The sequence below is a fragment of the Adiantum capillus-veneris genome, chromosome 12, assembly GCF_014529385.1.
Source record: "Adiantum capillus-veneris isolate H3 chromosome 12, ASM1452938v2, whole genome shotgun sequence".
Taxonomy (NCBI): domain Eukaryota; kingdom Viridiplantae; phylum Streptophyta; class Polypodiopsida; order Polypodiales; family Pteridaceae; genus Adiantum; species Adiantum capillus-veneris.
The window spans coordinates 34,154,670-34,171,740 of NC_140942.1; positions in this window are offsets into that span (position 1 = coordinate 34,154,670).

The window sequence follows — 17,071 nt, forward strand, 5'->3', positions numbered from 1 at the left end:
TGGGAGACTGCCCAATAGTCTTCTAGGAGACTTAATTCTCATTGGTTTCTTTTATTAAATGTTTTTAAATTAATTAAACTAGATTTACTCTAGCTTAATTCTCATTGGTCCACTTCAAGGGTCTTCCAATAGGAATTGGGCACACCTTGTGGGCATATGGCCTAGGGAGCTGACATGTGTCCCTAATTCCCTTTGTGTAAAGGGAGCCTGTGTGTGTGTGTGTGGCTTTCTCTCTCATCCCCTACTAAATGGGCTCGCCCCCTCCTTTGTAGGCTTTGAAGAAGACTTTTGTACACACACTAAGCATCCAATTTTCCCTAGGGTTGACCTTTTGGACACAACCTTTGAATTTTGGAACCTTAGCATTTTGGAAGTCTTAATGGGCTGAACCTTAGGGTCGTTTTAGCCCATTGTTGCACATGGCTCTTTTGCAGATGGCCCCCCCTTTGGATCCCTATTTTCCCTCCTTTGGATCCCTACTGTGGCCGGTCTGCTAGCTTTAACCAATATTCTAGATTTTTCTCCCCTGGCCTTCCCCACATTAAATGATCAGTTTAATATGAGAAAATCATTTAGGAGAATTAGATATTGATTATTATGACATTACCTCTCTCTTGAAATCATAGTCGTCCTAGACTATGGTGTAGAGAAGATAAAGCATGTTCATGAGTCCTTTTCTTAGCGGGTAGAGGATCCCTATGTTACCCTATGACATCATTCCACAATGGATGACTAGTCCATTTGGCGCTTGAGAGCCTGAGGCTGCCGCAAGCATGTCTGCACATTTAGTCCTATCAGTCTTCCATAGTAGAGTGACAAGCTCTACTTGGTGTTTGGGAGACGTCGTCTCCGCAAACTTGATCTAAGCATGCATACTACTTCATTTTTGTGCACAAATAAAGAAAAAGAGAGTCTTATAAGACAAAAATATTGTTCATTTTTAACATTTTGTACATTTGCTTACTCTTGGGAAGCATTGTAAGCATTGACAAGGTTTAGGTTATCCTTTAATTGTATGCCTTGCATCCATCTAGCATCTTCAAAAGGATAATTCTTAAACTTAATAAGATATCGTCGGATAGTCTTACCGCCTCTTAATACCTTGTCTTCATGTCGGAGAATGGACTCGGGCTGCAGCACCTCCTCTTGGTCCTCGATCTCCGGTGGGTCTTCAATAGTTGGTTCTTGAGGTGGCTCTCCTTTGTAAGGCTTTAATAGGCTCACATGAAAAGAATTGTGTATGAGCCAATGATTGGGCAACTTAAGTTGATAGGCCATGTCATTGATTGGCCTAAGAATCTGGAAGGGACCATAGTACCTTTTTGCTAGTTTAGCATAGTACTTTTGGTGGCCCGTAGGATTCTTGCCCGTCGTGTGCCTTAATCGAGCCTTGGAAAACTTTAACAAGACCCAATTGTTTTCTTTAAAGGCTTGGGCTCTTCTGTGCTTGTCAGCAGCAGCCTTTTGCCTTTGCTGTGAGATAGAGATAGCATCTTTAATCTTTTGAAAAGAATCTTGTAGGTCTCGGCTATACTCATCTGCAGCGAAGATCTTCCCATGTACCTTAAGTAGCAAGGGACTTTTTGATCTTCCCTCAATTACCTCGAAAGGTGCTTTTCCCGTGGAAGTATGTACAGTGTTATTGTAAGCATACTCCACTAAGGGTAAGTACTTCTCCCATTGGGATCTTTGATCTACTTCCGTTACATAGGCTTTTAGTAGATCGAGAATGGTTAGGTTAGCTATTTCACTTTGGCCATCAGTTTGTGGATGATAGGCCAAAGAGAAGTTTAGCCTTGTTCCTAAATCCTCAAAGAGACCCTTCCAAAAATTATTGGTCATTCTAGGATCTCTATCCGACACTATGGACATGGGCAAGCCATGGTACTTGAAAATTTGTGAAATAAAGAGGGTTGCCATTTGATGGGCTTTGATAGTCTTTTTGACAGGTATAAAATGAGCTTGTTTACTAAACCTATCTACTATCGTCCATATTCCCGTATTCCCATGGATAGACTTAGGCAATCCAAAGATAAAATCCATGGATATGCTCTCCCATGGTGAATTAGGGATTGGCAAGGGTTGAAGCATTCCAAGTTGCTTCCCTCTATCAAATTTTGTCTTTTGGCATACCACACATTTGGAAACATACTCTTGTATGTTCACTTTCATGGTAGGCCAATAGAAATATGTTTCAATTCCCTTTAAGGTAGATTGAATCCCTCTATGCCCCGCATAAGGTGGAGCATGAGATTCATACATTACTTTCTCACGTAGTGAGTTAGTAACGCATAGTCTATTGCCATAGAGAAGATAACCATCTTGTAAAGTAAATGGTTCTTCTTTCTTCCCTAATGCAAGGGCTGAAATCACATCTCTAAAATCGGGATCAATAGCATACTCATCTATCATTGAAGATAGATCATTGTGAGTTGCTATGGAAACCGCATTCACTCTCGGCCGTCTTGAGAGTGCATCAACTACTTGATTATGCTTGCCAGCAATGTGAGCAATATGAAAATGAAATTGCGAAAGGAAATTTGCCCACCTCATTTGTTTGTCGGAGATCTTGGTCTGTGTCATGAAGTACTTAAGACTTTGGTGATCCGTTCGCAGAATGAAAGGAGTCCCAAATAAATAGTGCTTCCATGAGTCTAAGGCATGTAGAACTGCAAGGAGTTCCTTTTCGTATATGCCTAGAGCTTGCTCAGCAGGGTCGAGCCTTCGGCTCTCATAGCCTATGGCGTGCCCTTCTTGGAGCAAAACAGCTCCAAGGCAATCACCACAAGCATCACATTGGACCTCAAATGGTTTTGAGAGATCCGGTAGTGTAAGCACTAGTTGAGAGATAAGCTTTTCTTTAAGCTTTTCGAAAGCATTGTTCTCCTTAGCAGACCATGTATACCTAATGCTTTTCTTTGTTAGGTCATGTAATGGTCCCGCAATTTGTGAGAACTTTTCTATGAAGCGTCTATAGTATGCACACATACCTATAAAGCTTCTTAGTTCATGAAGATTCCTTGGTTTAGGCCATCCTTTTATTACCTCTAACTTGGATGGATCCATTTGGATGCCATCTTGAGAGATAATGTGACCTAAATACTGAATCTCTTGCAAGAAAAATTCACTTTTCTTTCGATTAACATAAAGTTTATTCTCTCTTAAAACTTGAAATATTACCTGGAGGTGTTTCTTGTGTTCCTCCAATGAATTAGAGTAGATGATAATATCATCAAAGAACACTCCAGTGAAGGTTCGATGAGGCCTGAACAGCTTCTCCATCAAGCGGTTGAATGTGGCTGGTGCATTGGTCAAGCCAAAAGGCATGACAATGTATTCGTAAAGACCAAATGTAGTGCGAAACGCGGTCTTTACAATGTCTTGATCAACTATCCTTATTTGATGATAGCCACTCTTTAGGTCAACCCTACTGAAGTAGGTCGATCCTTGTAGCTTATCAAATAGGTCTTCTACCCGTGGAATGGGAAACCTATTCTTGATAGTGATCCTATTTAGTGCTCTATAGTCGACACACATACGATATGTGCCGTCTTTCTTTTGCACTAATAGCATAGGTGAGCAAAATGGAGATGAGCTAGGCCTAACCATGCCCTTCTCAACTAACTCATGCACTTGCCGCATAATCTCCTCTTGTTGAGCTTGAGAAACTCTATAAGGAGGTTTATTAGGCGGTGAACTTCCTGGAAGAAGTTCAATTGCATGGTCATCATTACCTCGTTTAGGAGGTAGCTCACAAGGGATGTCGTCAATAAAAACATCTTGAAAACCCTTGAGAAAATTAGATAACTCTAATTCCTTTTGGTTGCTTTTATTTTCGTTTGTTAAAGTATTAGGTTCATTTTGAGAATCTTTAACAAAAATCATGTACACGGAAATAGAGCTCTTTATTGACTTGTTGAAAGCTGGTGTATGTACAATGGGGATGGTGTTACCCATTTCCTTAGCATCTATATACATGTCTTTTTCCCTGAACTTAAAGGAGATTCTCCTTTCAAGAAATTTAACATCGGCAGCCAGGCGGTCAAACCATGGTGCCCCTAGGATTACATCCTCATGCTTGAGAGGAGAGATAAAGAAGTCCTCTTTGTCCACATAGCCTTGGACATGAAGCCTCAATTTCCCAATTAAGGGAGTGACTGAAGCTTCTTGCCCCTTGAAGGCACTCTCTACGGGTAGGACATCTCCCATCTCGTAGGATTGTATTCCTAGCTTGGTGGCCAACTCTATAGATATAAAATTGTGAGTAGAACCAGGGTCAAAGAGAATAAAAGCATCATGTTCTCTTACCTTTCCCCAAGCATGGCATAGAGGAGATCCTTTGTGGTGAGTCTCCTCTTGTTGGATTTCAACCAAGGAAGCTCTAGGAGGATCTTGGCGGTTGTTCTTTTGGGGACAAGCACGGTACGCATGCCCTTGTTCGCCGCACTTGAAACACCAGTTATCCTTACGATAACGCTCAAGCTCTTCAGGAGAGAGTTTATTCTTACCTTTGTAAACTCCCTTCTCTTTAGCTTTGTTGGAGTTGCCCTTAGGAGACTTTTGGACATTGTCCTTCCCCTTAGGCTCATTGGAACCCTTATTTTCTAGGGGCTTATTATTTCTTTTTGCCCCCGTTTGGAAATTGATTCGAGAGGCAACCATAGTGTGGTGTATTACCGCCGATATGGTACGTGGTCTTTGGGAGTTGACATACTCCGCCATTTCTTCGGTTAAGCCCGCACAAAATTGTTGCTTTTGCTCTCCAAAATCCAACTTTTTGAAGACAGTGGCTTTGAGTTGTAGGTCCCAAAACTTGTCTACATATTTGTGGATAGATTCATTGGGAGAGAGCTTTAAGCTTCGCCATTCGGTGAGTACTTTGTCTTTGGCATCAGTGGCCAAAAACTGCTTCATAATGGAAGCTCTTAAAGCTTTCCATGTTCGTGGAGCTTCACCATTGGCTCGTAGGCTAGACCACCATTGTCTGGTGGACTTTTGAAAGTTCGTAGCTACATGGCGTAGCTTAGAGGACTCCGTGAAGCCCTCATCTCCAAACGCCGCATCGAATTGCTGGATAAAGGCCAAGACTTTGTCCGTAGCACCAAAGGTACCATCATAGGTAAGGAAAGAGATGCTCTTCCCTCGCTCTTTGAATTTCTTCAACTTGGACGACCTCTTCCATGCGTCATAGGATTTCCTATGGCCTCTTCTTTTTCATGGTTCAAAGGTTGCACCATCACTTTCTTCAGAGGGTGAAGAATTTGAAGAAGGTGGAGAAGAGGGTGACCTCTTTCTCGCCTTTTTCTTGTCTTGATCATCTTCACCATAGCTTTCATAAGAGGAAAAGGATGAAGAAGATGGAGAAGAGGGTGTCCTCTTTCTTGCCTTTTTCTTCTCTTGCTTTTTATCATCCCTCTTTGAATTGTGGTGGGGAGAAGAATATGATGGTCTTCTCTGCTTTGGTGGTGATGGAGAGCGTTTAGCCCGCCGTCTTCGTGGAGCCATCTCCGCCGAGGTGGCGGGAGACTCGCTTCTTTCTCGTTCCTTCGGTGGAGGCTCTTGAGTTCTCCTTTGGGAAGGAGATACATCATCAAGAAGTAAATTTTTGAGCCCTTCATAAGGATTCTCTTCTTCTTCCCGAATCGGAGAGAGACCTCTTTTGGTAGTCTCACAAGGAGGCTTCCTAGGTGTTCTCTCGTCATGGTGATGAGCTTGGAGAATCCCGTGAGCATGGAGCTGCCGTTGCACTTCACTTTGGAGAGATGGATTGCCCATGGCTTGTTGAAGCCTAGAAACAAGATAGTTAACAAGCATTGAAGCATCATTAGTAGCTTGCTCATGAGCAAAATCAAAGTTATCAACATTAATTTCACTCTCTTTACTATTGTCACCCATTCTAACAACTTTTAGGTGTAAACTTTTTAGGTGTACTTTGGCACTTCAAGCCCTAGTTGCTACTCCTCTTTACCCCTTTAGAAAAAGCACTCAAGCTACTGTACCCGCGGCTCGAATACCATTAATTGCAAGGAGTAGAAGAGAGGGTCTTTCAACACCAAAACAGCACCGGCTCCTGTCAAGCTTCTAATAGCTCAATAGTGGTTAAGCCCCGTAGGACTCCACTATTAAGACCATAGCTCTCGTCGGTGATGCCCCGTTAACTGCACAAAGGCAGGCGCACTGCAAGGCTGAAAAAATCCCTATTCTACTTACTCACAGGCAATTAATAATACCAACCATTTGTAGTTAGCTTGAGGACCTCCCTTCTTGAGCAAAAAAAGAGAAACCTTGAGCTCTGATACCAATGTAACATTTAAAGGCCTAATAACTTGTGTGTAGCGGAAATTAGCATGAACATAGTGGGCATTTCATTAGAATAGATTCCTAATGAGAATTACAAGAGTGCTTGGGTGGAGAGAGCAACAAAAAGCATAACACCTAGTTAGATAGCATCAACAATACTTTCAAAAGAGAGAGAAATTAAGCTATTGACAACAGTTGAGGACCGGATTTGCATGGAGCCGGTCCCCCCTCCAAAAGGCTTTGTATTATGGTTTCTCCCATCAAGAGAGACATTGTACAATACAATTCTTTGTGTTCCTTCAAGACTAGCTAGTGCAATGAAGATGGAAGCTTCATGCACTAAGCAAAACACTTAATCAAACACAACTTGAATTATCCCCGTTCTCAGACCCAAGACCTCACACACCTTCGAAGATGGTGAGAGCTAGCAGGGTATGAGAGTAGATTGAGAGGAAGAAGGAGTATCTTACGAGAAAGATGTACATCTCCTCACATAATCACTCATATTAGCATAGCTTAGCTTAGTAATTATCTTGGTAGAGAAGATGAGCATGCATTGAAGCTTGGCTCTTGGTTGGATTTGCATCCACATGCCAAGAGAGTGTTGATGTAGGCTTCTATCTCACAAGCTTGGAGTAGGTGATGAGCTCTCCATTAAAGCTTGGGAGGAGATAGAGTATTCTTTCTTTACACATGGTCAAGTGTGAGTGTGAGTGTGTCAATTCCAAGCAAAAATCAGCCCCCTCTCTCTCTCTTGGGCGAGCCCTTCCTGCTAAATTGGTCTGGCTTTTGCCTCATTTGACCTCCCCAAGTCAAGCCAATGGGTGTTAAGCAGCACAAGTGATAGCCTTCTGACATGTGTCCCCCTTTCCCCTTTTGTGAGAGCTTTAGGTAATTAAATAATTAAACTAAACTCTCATTGGACCCCTTTGCCTCGTGGCCAATAGGAATCAGGCAAGCCATTGGGCTCCTGAATGCTCATTGGACCCCTTGGGAGACTGCCCAATAGTCTTCTAGGAGACTTAATTCTCATTGGTTTCTTTTATTAAATGTTTTTAAATTAATTAAACTAGATTTACTCTAGCTTAATTCTCATTGGTCCACTTCAAGGGTCTTCCAATAGGAATTGGGCACACCTTGTGGGCATATGGCCTAGGGAGCTGACATGTGTCCCTAATTCCCTTTGTGTAAAGGGAGCCTGTGTGTGTGTGTGTGTGGCTTTCTCTCTCATCCCCTACTAAATGGGCTCGCCCCCTCCTTTGTAGGCTTTGAAGAAGACTTTTGTACACACACTAAGCATCCAATTTTCCCTAGGGTTGACCTTTTGGACACAACCTTTGAATTTTGGAACCTTAGCATTTTGGAAGTCTTAATGGGCTGAACCTTAGGGTCGTTTTAGCCCATTGTTGCACATGGATCTTTTGCAGATGGCCCCCCCTTTGGATCCCTATTTTCCCTCCTTTGGATCCCTATTGTGGCCGGTCTGCTAGCTTTAACCAATATTCTAGATTTTTCTCCCCTGGCCTTCCCCACATTAAATGATCAGTTTAATATGAGAAAATCATTTAGGAGAATTAGATATTGATTATTATGACACTATCCTGCCCTTGCTCCTCTTGAGCCCTAACATTTTGTCTTGCACGTGTAGGTCCATCTTCTTGGAAGACAACTCTTCTAATCTCCTCAACCCTCTCTGGTTTAGAATGATATTTGGATTCATTAAAGTGAACATCATTGCTGCGGACAACCGTTCTGGATTCGGGATCCCAAAGTCTGTACCCCATCTCACCAGAATTACCATAGCCTAGAAAGATGCACTTTCTACTCTTTGGCTCAAGTTTGTTCCTAAATTCCTTTGGAACGTGAGTATATGCCTCACAGCCAAAGACTCTGAGATGCTTGTATGAGGGCATTTTGCATGACCATACCATCTCTGGCACTGAATCCTTGTGTAAAACCTTGCTAGGAGATCTATTTACAAGATGAACAGCTGTTGATACAGCTTCAGCCCAAAACCCATTTGGCAGCTGTGCATTAGACAATATACTTCTGACCTTCTCTTGTATGGTCCTATTCATCCTCTCAGCAACACCATTTTGAGGAGGATTGTAAGGAGCAGTAAGTTCACATTATATACCTTTTGACTCACAAAAGTCCTGAAAGGCCTTTGAAACATACTCTCCACCATTGTCAGTGCGTAAGCATTTAAGCTTCTTGCCACTCTGATTCTCCACAAGTGTCACAAACGTTTTGAAAACACTAAACGCTTCATCTTTGTGCTTGAGAAAGTAAACCCATACTTTCCTCGAGTAATCATCTATAAATGTCATAAAGTAAGAAGCTCCCCCTAGAGATAGGTTAGGCATAGGTCCACACAAATCACTATGAACAAGTGCCAACTGTGTATCTCTTCTACTGCTTCTATGCTTATGTGGCTGCTGTGTTTGCTTACCATACAGACAATGTTCACAGAATTCAAAATCATTAAATGAAAAGCCAGGCAAATAACCAGAACAAGACAATATTTCCATTCCCTTCTTGGACATATGTCCTAACCGGCTATGCCACAAAGAAACGTTCGGCTGCTCGGTTACATTGATTACATTTTTAGAGACATTTGATACATAAATCATGTAAAGTCCTCCAGACTTTACTCCATGTGCTACTGTCATAGAACCCTTGGATATCTTCCACATGTTCTGTCCAAAATTGGTGACGTAGCCAGCATCATCAAGTAAACCTGTGCTGATCAAGCTCTTTGTAATTGCGGGAACATGTCTCACATTCTTCAGTGTGAAAGAAGAGCCATTCTGAAACTTCAATTGAACATCTCCAACACCTAAGATCTCACATGTGTGCCCATTGCCTAGCCGAACATGATCTTTAGTGGTCACATAAGAGGTAAACCACTCCTTGTTTGGAGACACATGAAGTGATGTCCCTGAGTCTATAATCCAGTCACTCAGTGCATTTCCATCAGATTCTGTAGCAGAGCTGAGTCCATTGTATTCTTCAAGAAGTAGATGTCTCCTGACACTAGACTGTCATCCTCTGCAACAGTGTTTGTCACATTTATTTCTTGAATCTTCACTGAGGACTTGTTCTTCTCACCATGGTCTTCAGCTTTCTCTTTGCCTTTTTCTGCTTTCCATTCTCTGCAGTCTCTTTTCATGTGACCCTTCTTGCCACAATGGTAGCATTCTATGTCACTCTTGCCTTTAGCACTGCGGGACTTGCTACGAGACTGATTCCTCTTTCCACCTTTGTACTTTTCTTTGGTCCTTCCCCTGACAACTAAGGTTGTTCCTTTGCCTTTGTCCATTGTCTTTCTATTGGTTTCTTCAGTAAGAAGACTTCCTTCTACACCTGCTATGTTCAAACCATCTGCAGGTGCAGAATTACGCAAAGTTGTGCGAAAAGTGTCCCAACTTTCCGGCAATGTGATCAACAGGAACATAGCTCTAACAGGTTCATCAAACTTGACACCTTGAGCTGACAACTGACTATAGATTGTGTTGAATTCATTCAGATGATTGGACATAGGTGTCCCTTCTTTCATCTTCAAGTCAACAAGCTTCTTAAGCCAGTATACCTGTGAAGCTGCACTCTGCTTCTCATAAAGACCACTCAGCTTTAACCATGCTTGATAAGCCGACATCTCGTCTGTTACATTGAAGTAAACGCTTTCTCCCAAAGTCAGCATAATGGTAGAAAGTGCCAATTCATCCATTTCGCTCCATTCATCTTCGTCCATATCTTCTGGTTTTATCCCCTTGCGCTTTATAGGTTTTATCTGCTTCTTTTGTACCAACACGTGCCAAATCTGCTTCTTCCACAATGGGAAATTGGTTCCATCCAGCTTCTTGATATTGTAAAGAGCAGTGTCCTGTGATCCAGCCATAGCTACGCTTCACAGTAGTTTACTTTCTTGGGAAAAATTCGGCAGAGTTTCCCCTGTAAACTGACCTCTGAACCAATATCAACCTGTCAAATGAACCAAGAAAGCTTCAGATTCTGCAAAAATTTTGGCAGAGTCTCCTTTGTAAAATGGCTCTGGTGTACTAAAAACAGACCAAAAAACAGCTCAAAAAAAAAACCACTGTCTCTCTAACACTGTAAGCTGTGGGTAAACCTGTCCTGCATCTGTACTGTCTCTGACTGTCCTGTCACTGTCCTGTAAGCATAGACTGCGACAATGCCTCAACGGCAGTAAAGCAAAGATGCAATCCCAACTGTCTAACTCACAGTCAATACATCCTAGCTGCCTATCTAAGGGTGCTCGAGGGATCGCTCCAAGACCTGTATCACCGAAAGGATCTCAACATTCGAGAATCCCCCAACTCAATAAAACCTCACTCGACCCTCAACAAAGGCTGCAGTAAATCTGACAGTACATAGACTTCCCACAAAGTCATACATCCATAAATTTCCCACTGTATGCTGTAACCGCTGCGGCGGTTGTTTGCTGCGTGACTCACAGCCAGCAAACCCTCAACAGACATACATCATCTCTAACAATACATCCCATGTGGAAGTACCTGCAATGTCAGGATGAAATCTGGAATATCAAGCAGCAAACACAAGCTACCTGATGAACTAGTGGATGTCGCCTACAGTCTGTGTGTAGATGCGCCCGTGTCGTATGTGACACGCCTCCAAGAACTGTGAGCCGTCCTTCGATGTGTAGACAGCCACAAATCAACACTCTGGGAGTGTCGATATCCTCAGCACCTGCAGTCGTAGGCCGAAAACCCCAAATTTGCAGAGTCGGATTTGCACCCGCTGAGACCACGTAGTCGAAAATGGCTTGCGCAGAACTTTGTCGAAGCCGAACGGTGACCGAGATGACCTCAGAATGAAATTCTGAGCACACCGAGGCCTACGGGTTCACCCACAAGATTTGGGGCCGTATCTTTGCCTGTTGAAATTCACTCCAATCTGAGCTGGTGACTCTAGCCTCCTGCAGTGCTGCCCCGAGCCTCGATCTGAGCTCTGATACCAGTTGAAGGAGTACGAGCGGAAGTGCGGCGCGAGAGAGAGTGCGAGAAGAAGAGCATGACGATATGGTGAACTCGCTCTACTGTAATGTGTAGAGCATAGTGAGTTCTTATTAGGTTTTTACAAAAGAATATGTGTACATACCTGGCGGCCCGCCCTACCTGGGCGACCACATTGGGCTTTATACCCCAACAGGGGGGATCATTTCCACCAGACTTACATGCTTTTTCGGACTCAGATTGGGCTGGTTGTTTTGACACGCGAGTGTCCACAAGTGGTTTTTGTTTCATGCTTGGCAGTTCATGTATATCATGGTTGAGCAAGAAGCAACCTACTGTGGCCACTTCGAGTTGTGAGGCTGAGTACAGGGTAGTCTTCACAGCTACGGTTGAGTGTGTATGGCTCAGACGCCTTATGGCTGATTTGGGTGTTGGAAAGGACACTGCCAACACTATCTACACTGACAGTAAGAGCGCATTGGCAGTTGCGAGGAACCCAGTTTTTCATGTTCGCACAAAGCACATTGAGGTGCATTACCACTATGTCAGGGAGAGGCTCTCAGCAGGAGAGATCAGCTTGGCTTATGTGCCAACCCAAAACAACCTTGCAGATCTTTTTACAAAGGCATTGTCTCATGAGAAGCTTGAAGCTTTCCGCAAAGCTTTGGGCTTACTCCCCTTTGTGGACTGATCCTGTCCTCAGGGCATGGCACTTCCCTTTACTCATGTGCCAGCTCTCGTTCACCGCATCACTCCAGGGGGGATTTGTTACCATATACATATGGTAGTGATGTGTGTAAACACACTAGGACCGCCAGGGCATTTTTTCCCTCTTTAGGAGGTTTTTCCCCCCGTGCATTGTATGTACGCCCATCACTCTAGGGCTATCTATCTTTCCATTGCACACTAAGTAACACACTCTCTATTGTGTTCCTTGAGCTTCCTTCGTCTTCTCCAAGCTGTGTGTGTTTCTCTGCAACCCTAATTCCAACAGCGGGATGCCTGGCGGTTAGCAAGATGCCTCACGGTTAGCGGGATGCCTGGTGGTTAGCAAGATGCCTCACGGTTAGCGGGATGCCTCGTGGGTAGCGGGATGCCTGGCGGTTAGCAAGATGTCTCGCGGGTAGCAGGATGCCTCGCGGTTAGCGAGATGGGAAGGTTGCGCAATTTTGGTTAGCGAATAAATCCTTTGCAAAGGCTCTGTTGGTTAGACAAAGAAAGTCCACGGGTAGCAGCAACTCATGAGCAATTGGAAAAGTTGTTTTTGTTGAATAATAGGGCTGTCTTCATTAGGCCTTTTTTGAATTGTTTTGGTATTGTTTGAAGGGTTGTATAAAAGAATCTGTGTTTGGAATTAATTAAGGAACATTGTTTGTGTATGTACAACAGTGTGGTGAAAAGTGTGAGTGTGGGGTGGAAAGTGGAGGCTGGCTCAGGTTGCCAGTCAAGGATGGGTGGTCTCGATTAGTCGAGAAACTCTCCACTCCCTCTTATTAAGAGAAGTGAAATTAGAGACTCATTGTGCCATGAGACGAGATGGCCCAAATCTACGTGACACAAGATTACTATTTAGTTTAGATTAAGTCTCAGATCATATTTATGGTTTATGGATGGCGGCCGTTCCTCTTAAACATGGGGGAAAATGCGTTATTTATGGATTCTAAATATGTCAATGGGATTTCATCTTCATGTTAGGAACCAGCTCCATTAGAATCATAGATGTATCGACCTGGCTTGTGGCGTAAGATCTTTATAACCATGTAAACGATGGATAGAGGACTTCCTCTCTTCTGTTGCTCGTATCTCTACTTTGTGGAAACAGAGTAGGGTGTCGTCAATGGAAAAGGAGAATAAAAGAAGGCCATCTATCAAGTCCCCCAATCTTCTCGGGGTTGGGGACCTCACAGTGACTGCATCACTAACACGCTTCCCCCAAGGTGAATATAAAATAGAGATCACATCATATGTATTGAGACAAGAAGGTTAACTCGATCATCTTGTTTTATTTCACCGCATGTCTACTGAATAAAGTTTCTGGGAGCCAACAAGATAAATATTAGCGATTAATGTGAAGTAGAAACGTCTCCAGGAAGTGAAGAACAAATCACCTTGCGACTGTCATTGATCGTTTGCATGCTCCACCCGTATGTACAAGTATTTCAATGGATGAAAATGAGCGCTTGCATTCTCTTGCACCAAGGGTTTTTTCTTTCAAATGCACGATGGTGTTTCCAAGCTTCGTAATGTTGGCATCTTTCTCTTAGTGTTAAAGAGTTGCAACCTTCCTTTCCGAAGAGGCAATTCTTTCTTTTAATACCAATGTGTTGAGATGAAGAGCTTAACATTGGTGCATCCACAAATGCAAAGAAGCACTTGCACCTATAAACGATCGCTTACAATAACCTACCAATCTTGCTTCTCCCCTCCCAAGATATTGAAGAAAGGTCAAAAGGCTATTAAATGGTGGATGGAATTTTCTTATAGGATCGTACGGGTATAAATGGCCATCCACCCAAAGGTCGAAATTAGTCTTACAAGTGGCGCAATGTTCTTGTGATGATCTCTACTCACCCACACATGTTGTCTTTGATGCAAACTCCGTGGGCAAGCGAATGCGTACGCTTGTTGTGTGCGGAGTTCATGGTGGAGGAGGAACATGATTTGTGATGTCATTGAGCACCATGGTAGCTGATGTGTGAGGAAGCAAAGGATAAAAAGGGAGGTTGGGAGAGGAAACGGAAGAGAGAGGGGAGGTGGAGGAGGAGAGAGGGGAGGAGGCGGAGAGGACAAAGTTTTTTTTTGGGAGGAAGGAGGGAAGTATTTTGAAAAAGTAGACTTTCAGTGCCTGCATGTAAAAGAACATATTGGTTTTTTGGATATGCATATATGTTTGGGGGGGAGGAGGAATTTTAGGTCAAAAAAAAGTGAAAATGAATTTTTTGAAGGAAATTTTTTTTGACTCTTAGTTATGTGCATGTTTTTTATGAAGTGGACACACTCTCTTTTCCCCCTTCACTTTCAAAAAGCTAGAAAGATAAAGGGACCTCCTCCTAAATCCACATCCTACATGTGCCTCAGAAAAAGGCTAGAAAAGTTTTTTAAAAACTAGCTTCTTGAATGCTCTTGTTCCTTTAACCTTACACAACATTAGCCTTAATTAAAACTTAGGCTTCCTTACAAGGCCCATGCAAAGTCCATATTTTTCGTAATGGACTTGTGTTAATTCAACACTTAAAATATTATATTGATGAACCAATTCTATTAACGATCATATGTCAGCTTGAGGTTCAACAAAAAAGAACAGCCCTTGCTATAAAACCAAAACATGTAACTTGGTAACTTAGCATGCATGATCAATATCATCAACAAATTCATAACATCAAACCAACGATAATCAAATGCAAAAAAGTGCTACAAAAAATCAATTCTCTCAAAAGGAGATTGACAAGCACTTGCTTAGCACTATCTACACCCATGTAGGCAGTCTTGGCCACTTAAGTGTCTAAATGGTCAAGTGCTAGAAAAAATCAACCCTCTCAAAAGGAGAGTGACAAGCACTTTCTTAGGACTTCCATAACACACATTGAAGATATGGCACATGGCATGTGTGTGAGTACATATCCTCCATATGTGGTAGGCCTTTCCCGCATAGACACGTTAGGGCCCATGCCTTATCCCCTTGAGTAAAAGCTGCAAAATAATAAAAATAAAAATTCGAGTGATTACTACCCTGACTATCTTGGAAAGAAGCTTTGGTAAACGCACGACATAAAAAAAAGTTCCTTAACATGCAGACATCTTGATGCCTTTGTATCATTACATAATGTTTAACAATGGAATATAGGAAACATCTCTCTAATTCTTGCATAGAATAGACATGGAAAAATAAATGTCAATAAGATAATTGCCGCAAGGCAAGATAAATGCCATGTGTAAACTCAATCATAAACGAGTTGTTGTCGAAAATGGAAAAATAAATGCTTGATAAAAATCTCCATAGTCAAAACATGATTGAAAATGTGTATATAGCAAAATAAGTGCCAATCAAAAATCTTGTGTACAATCGTATGCAAATTCCATAAGCATTTTCATACAAAAAGTCGTATTAAAAAAAACCTTGTTCGCCTTGAGGTGTTGAAGCATCGGAAAAAACTCACCTTGGTCTTGTTCATATTTCCGATCTTGGAGCCCTTCAAGCCCAAATTAAGAAAAAACCTTGTTCTTCTGTTGTCATTGTATCTAGCGACACACTGATTGTGTTTGCATCCAGCAGCAGTGTACATGAGGCCTTCAAAAATTGTTTGTTGTTTTTGGCCCAATGCTTTGCAGGGGTCAAATATTTCAAGGTCCCTTGATAAGATCCTCGGCTCTTTTGGGTGCTAAGACTCAACCAACGTGTGACATTTAGTTTTCCATGCCGAGAGAGAGAGAGAGAGAGAGAGAGAGAGAGAGAGAGAGAGAGAGAGAGAGAGAGAGAGAGAGAGAGAGAGAGAGAGAGAGAGAGAGAGAGAGAGAGAGAGAGAGAGAGAGAGAGAGTTGTAGCAGAGCTATAGCGCCCTTGACAACTCTCAGCTCTATGTGGGATTGTGCCACTCATTAGGGCAACCCTCCTTTGTACCCGATTTGTACCACCCGAGGCTGTCAACTTCCTTGGGCCCTTGTGGGCTGCCCTCACACACACCCAACAGCTCCATATGTGGGGTGCTAAAGAAGCTATCACTCTCTCTTGGCCGCAACCTTCTATTGCCCTTCACCATGCTTTCAACAAACAATAGTGGAAAGATAGTGGCTTGATTGGTAGGCTTCTTGAGAGAGAGAGAGAGAGAGAGAGAGAGAGAGAGAGAGAGAGAGAGAGAGAGAGAGAGAGGCGGGGGGGGGGGGGGGGGGGGGGGGGGGGGGGGGGGGGGGATGCACTCTAAAATCTTGCTTTGTGAGCCTCATGTCTTGGTTTTGTGTACATGCGACCTCGAAGGCGCCTTGCATGAGCCATGCATGCTTACATTGTGAACAATTTTCCAATCAAGCATTCAAAAAGTTAATTAATGATTGAATGTATCAATTAAACATTAATTAGCACACACAAACTGGATCAAGCAAGTGAAACAAGAAATGAATCAAATTATAAATTGATAAATCCTTGACTAAACGAGAGATTAATCAAACTCTAAAATGATAAATCCTTGAACAAAATCGCAACAGTCACATCAATTCTTTATAGATTTCTTTGTAGATCTGCTTTCCCTTTTCCGAGAAAGGCTACTGATGGGTACTTGTGCAAGAGAGGGAAGGAGAAGGGGGAAGGGGATGAAGCACAGAGACATGTTGGGTTAGTGGAGAGGAAAGTGAAAGACTAAGTCAACTCTTTCACTTTCTCTCCCTATATTGGTTAGGGAAAAGAAAGTGTAAGGGTGGTTTCCCACGGCCACTTGGCTTACATCCCAACAACCTCCCACTTGAAGGTCATGATGGCCAATAGTGGCATCAGTATACCTAGTCTATAAAAATTTGATGAAGCATCTCTAGGCTTCATCCTACACCCATAAGTTCTATGCAATGTGTAAATCGCTTCGAGGCTAAGCTCTTTGTGAAAGAATCTACGGGGTTGTCGTCAGTGTGAACCTTGACAAGCTTAATGTGCTTGCCAGCCAATCCATCTCGTATGACATGGTATCCGACCTCTATGTGTTTTGACTTTGAGTGAAACACCGGATTCTTTGCCAAAGCAATAGCACTTTGACCATCACAATGCAGTATTGAAACCTCGTGAATGCCCA